General features: G+C 47.7%; 1 pseudogene; it reads left to right on the top strand.

The window, feature by feature from the left end:
• Positions 1-4378: 4378 nt before the first annotated feature.
• LOC126428636 (5S ribosomal RNA) lies at positions 4379-4496 on the top strand (annotated as a pseudogene).
• Positions 4497-5099: the final 603 nt, after the last annotated feature.

The raw sequence follows: 5099 nt of genomic DNA, 5'->3' as shown, positions 1-5099 counted from the left end.
CTAATTATACTAAATGATAACCGTTGTTGCTGCTTATACATTTATTGCGTATTAAAAACAATCTTTATTACAAATGTAACTAAAATTAGTGATCCATTGAACAACTCTGCCCTTTTATTACGACTGTGCAATCTAATATAAATAACGCGAAGTGACTGACGTCCTCTGTGTACCAAACACAAGAAGACACTACTTTTAAAGATGATCTAAAATGAAGTGCAACATCAGTGGAAATAAATCCTACGTGATCACAGTTATTTAGTCTTAGAGTCCCTAATAAGCCAAAGCAATTAGCAATATCACCGTATGTACTGCGTCTGGTGCGTCGGAGTTATGGTTCTGCGACGATGGAAGAACTCCAGCCACAAAATAAACTCTTTCAAAGAATAGGACGGCTGAATGTGGTCCTCTGACTAATATACTCTAATACTGTCTTCTCCTCTCTGTGTTCTACAGACGAGAAACGCGAACTCCCAGCCACAAGGACGGAGTTCAGATAACGTCTCAACGTAAGTATAGCCAGAAGAAATGCTGTCTATCACTGAACGCTGCATACTCAATGACGACTTTCAACCCGGAGGCGAAGTCCAGAATCGTATAGCTTCGCAACAGTACAGTGCCTAGCCGTTCTAACTATAAAATCTCCTGAGAGCGAAGACAGCAAGTCCGTCTGTACCAACAAAGCTGATACCGAGCGACCGTCACACACGGGCGCTCACAACGGAAGACCTCGTCTCTCCACCGCTGGCCTCCCAGCCAGGCTCGGCTCCCCACCCTCGTAATTCAAAAACGAATCATATTCCCGAAACCAGGGAATATTCTCCCTCTCTACAGATTCTTCCGAACACCGAGCAACCATATTTTAGTCTTTTGTCGCCCAGCGCCGAAAGTTTGCGAGGTACGCTTCTGAGTAAAAATCCTTGGAAATAACCCAGCCTGCGTGGTTTCCGAGGTGTCGCTTCTTCTTTCCTCTCACCTGCGTCCAAGATTTGCAGAGTTTCCGGTTATCCTTCTGGTCCTGCTACAATAGCGGCCGCCCATCACCCTACTGTGCTCCAGAGCTCAGGTGCCACGACGTCCGTCTAGCTACTTCCTGTGTTTAAGCAGGACCAACACACCTGTGCAGGCCTTCCACCCAGAGCTTGAGTTCTGCCTGCCGTTTCATCTTCACTGGCATTCCAACCTCTACTAGTATAGGCAGTCATTCATTACAGCGTTTTTATAATAAAGACACTCATTCACCTTTCATGCAGTAAGCGTTAACAATTCATTACAAAATGTACATGACAATGTCGTCTCGTTTATATATTCATACATCCGATGTACAACCTATCACATGATACCTAATTGTGTTTGTAGATAAAGGCAAAGTATGTGGATGAGTGCTTGTAAGGTGCGAAATTATAGCCACCTTACACAGTGTATGAGGACGGTCTGGATAGGCGCCTCGAATTTTGTGAATGGATTTGCGGTAATGGGCTGTTGACTGCTGTCATTGTTTGGTCTGATGAGGCGAAGTTTAAACTGAATGGAGGAATCACTGGGCATGTGATAATCCCCGTGGTGCGGACAATGAGCCGCTAATCTTCCTGGATTATCAGTGTCTGTTACAGGACTTGCAGGTCCATTTGTTTTGAAGGAAGAGTGGCAGGTGTTAAGTGTCTTACCTTGTTGCAGGAACGAATTGTACTAGCTGTTCACCAACTGTACCCACATGAAGATTTATTTTTTGATCGACAAGATCGTGCACCGTCACATTACCATCCTGATGTGCGGCAATTCCTGGATGGAACATCTGCGGAAGCGTTGAGGATCCACCCAGATCTCCCGATAAAACGCCGTCAGACTTCTCTGTGTGGAGAATCCTGAAGGACACCATCAACGCCGCAAAGTCACCTTCGGTGGGTGACATGGGACGGGCGATTCTGAGTCCCAATCGTAGCACATGTGGGTCGATGTGTTCCGTAACTCTGCAAACGCTGTATTGTTGCTGATGGAGGCCATTTTGAACACCTTCGACAGTGAAACATCATCAGTATTGTCGTGATGATATACGTGACTTAAAAATTCATAGTTTTGTTCCCAGAATGTGATTTTCACTCTGCAATGGAGTGTGCGCTGATATGAAACTTCCTGGCAGATTAATACTGTGTGGCGGACCGAGACTCGAACTAGGGACCTTTGCCTCTCGCAGGCAAGTGCTCTACAATCTAAGCTACCCAAGCACGACTCACGACCCGTCCTCACAGCTTCAATTCTGCCAGTGCCTCGTCTCCTACCTTCCAAACTGCACAGAAGCTCTTCTGCGAAACAGTTTTAATCTGCCAGGAAGTTTCATATCAGCGCACACTCAGCTGTAGAGTGAAAATCTCAATCTGGAAACATCCCTCAGGCTGTGGCTAAGCCATGTCGCCACAATATCCTTTGTTCCGAGAGTGCTAGTTCTGCAAGGTTCGCAGAAGAGCTTCTGTGAAGTTTGGAAGGTAGGAGACAAGGTACTGGCGGAATTAAAGCTGTGAGGACGGGTCATGAGCCCTGCTTGGGTAGCTCAGATGGTAGAGCACTTGCCTGCGAAAGGCAAAGGTCCCGAGTTCAAGTCTCAGTCCACCACACAGCTTTAATCTGCCAGGAAGTTTCATAGTTTTGTTATTTTTGTTCGAATTATAAAAGTGCGAACAGTCTTAAGTCCTTTGTAGGACGCCATGTGTTTAACACATTTATTTATATGTAAAATAATCAGACGTCTGAAGGAATTTTATACTTGGTAGTTGGGTTCATTGAAGAACAGGGAGGGAGGAGGGATTACTGAACTAGTTAAGCATAATCACTTACTGAACAAGCTACAGTTTAATAATAAGACGTTTGGCATATAACAGCGGCCGGAACATAATGTTAGAAAAGTTGTGATAGCGAAGATAAATGTAAATGTCGTGTGACTAGAGCCTCCCGTCGGGTAGACCGTTCGCCTGGTGCAAGTCTTCCGATTTGACGCCACTTCGGCGACTTGCGCGTCGATGGGGAGGATGAAATGATGATGATTTGGACAACACAACACCCAGTTCCTGAGCAGAGAAAATCTCCGACCCAATCGGGAATCGAACCCGGGCCCGTAGGATTGACATTCTGTCGCGCTGACCACTCAGCTACCGGGTGCGGACATAGCGAGCATAAGGAAATAACACGACTGGGGTATCTCTTTCACAACAAAATAAGCAGTTAATAGTGGTTATATGATTCTAGAGCTGTCCTGGCATTTGTCCCCATTCCTCAGTAAGAGCGGCGCGGAAGTCTGCAAGTGTCTTTGAGAGGCTGATAGGATGCAGTTCGCCTTCCTACTGTGTCCCAGGCATGTCCTGTAGGATTCAGACCTGGGGACATCGCTGGTCAGTCCATGCGACGGATGCCACCACCTTCAAGAAATTCGTCCACCAGACCAACGCGATGAGGACGGGCGTTAACGTCCACAAAGAGACTCAAAATGGTTCAAATGGCTCTGAGCACTATGGGACTGAACATCTGAGGTCATCAGTCCCCTAGACGTAGAACTACTTAAACCTAACTAACCTAAGGGCATCACAGATATCCATACCCGAGGCAGGATTCAAACCTGGGACCACAGCAGTCGTGCGGTTACGGACTGAAGCGCCTAGAACCGGTCGGCCACCGCGGCCGACCACAAAGAGGAAGTGTGCACCAACTGCACCTCTGAAAAGGCGAACATTCGGTAGCAGTACCTCATCTGTGTACCTCTGCGCATTTACAGTATACCTCCTACCACCGATGAAGGTGTGTAGCTCCGTACAGCCATTCGACATGATAGCTCACCACTCCATGGTGCCATCAGCATCAGTCCAGTCTCTTTCCACGACGTTACTGGATTTTTATTGGCTACCAGGTTTTCTCCAGAGTAATGTGCGACGAGAATCATTTTACAAACTGAGGTAGGATTCACTTATGAAGGGCACATCCCAACCATCATTCGGGGTTCAAATGTAATGTTGACAACTGCAGAACACACGGGCCCACCTCTGCGTTGGAGTGAGCACACTGCAGGACGCCTAGCAAACAGTCCTGCTATTCTGAGCCTCCGATACACGGTTTGTCAGAAAACAGCAACCAATCACCAAGCAGATGTACTCCGATTTGGTCTGGCAGACATCGGTCCTGCTGATGGGTAATTAGTGGTCGTCCTTCTACTGGTGTACGAAAAACATCTCTTGTGTCTCGAAATCGCCGCCAAAATATGGAAATGTACTCTGTGGTCCCTCCAAGGATACTGAGACTTCATTCTGTGTCTGGCCGACTTCCAGTATTCCACCCTGCAAAAGATTGTCCAAATGACGTCTTTGTGGTACTACGTTACCCACTTACTCAAGATGGCAACGGCCTTGCCGCAGCGGATACACCGGTTCCCGTGCGATCACCGAAGTTAAGCGCTGTCGGGCGTGGTCGGCACTTCGATGGGTGACCATCCAGGCTGCCATGCGCTGTTGCCATTTTTCGGGGTGCACTCAGCCTCATGATGCCAATTGCAGAGCTACTCGACCGAATAATAGCGGCTTCGGTCAAGAATACCATCATAACGACTGGGAGAGTAGTGTGCTGACCCCACGCGCCTCCTATCCTCATCCTCCACTGAGGATGACACGGCGGTCGGATGGTCCCGGTAGGCCACTCGTGGCCTGAAGACGGAGTGCTTCTTTTTTTTTTCTTCATCAAGATGCTGACGATGAATGGCCAACCAAGACTGAGGCACGAGTGGTCTCGTGTAGTGTTCGTGTTTGCCTTCCGGTAATGCCGCTGTTCATAGCATGGAGTGCTCCTTTCGTATACAGAACGAACAAGTACGTTCAAATGGCTCTATGGTACTTAATATATAAGGTCATCAGTCCCGTGGACGTAGAACTACTTAAACCTAAGTAACCTAAGGACATCACACACATCCATACCCGAGGCAGGATTCGAACCTGCGACCGTAGCGGTCGCGCGGTTCCAGACTGAAGCGCCTAGAACCGCTCGGCCACAGCGGCCTGCGAAGAAGTAGGGTTCGTAGATAAATATATACGACGATATTGGATGATTGCTCACATTCTCTCTTT

This window comes from Schistocerca serialis, chromosome 12, assembly GCF_023864345.2.
Source record: "Schistocerca serialis cubense isolate TAMUIC-IGC-003099 chromosome 12, iqSchSeri2.2, whole genome shotgun sequence".
Classification (NCBI taxonomy): domain Eukaryota; kingdom Metazoa; phylum Arthropoda; class Insecta; order Orthoptera; family Acrididae; genus Schistocerca; species Schistocerca serialis.
The sequence above is the reverse complement of the archived record's forward strand: the minus strand, read 5'-3'. Positions and strand labels throughout refer to the sequence as shown.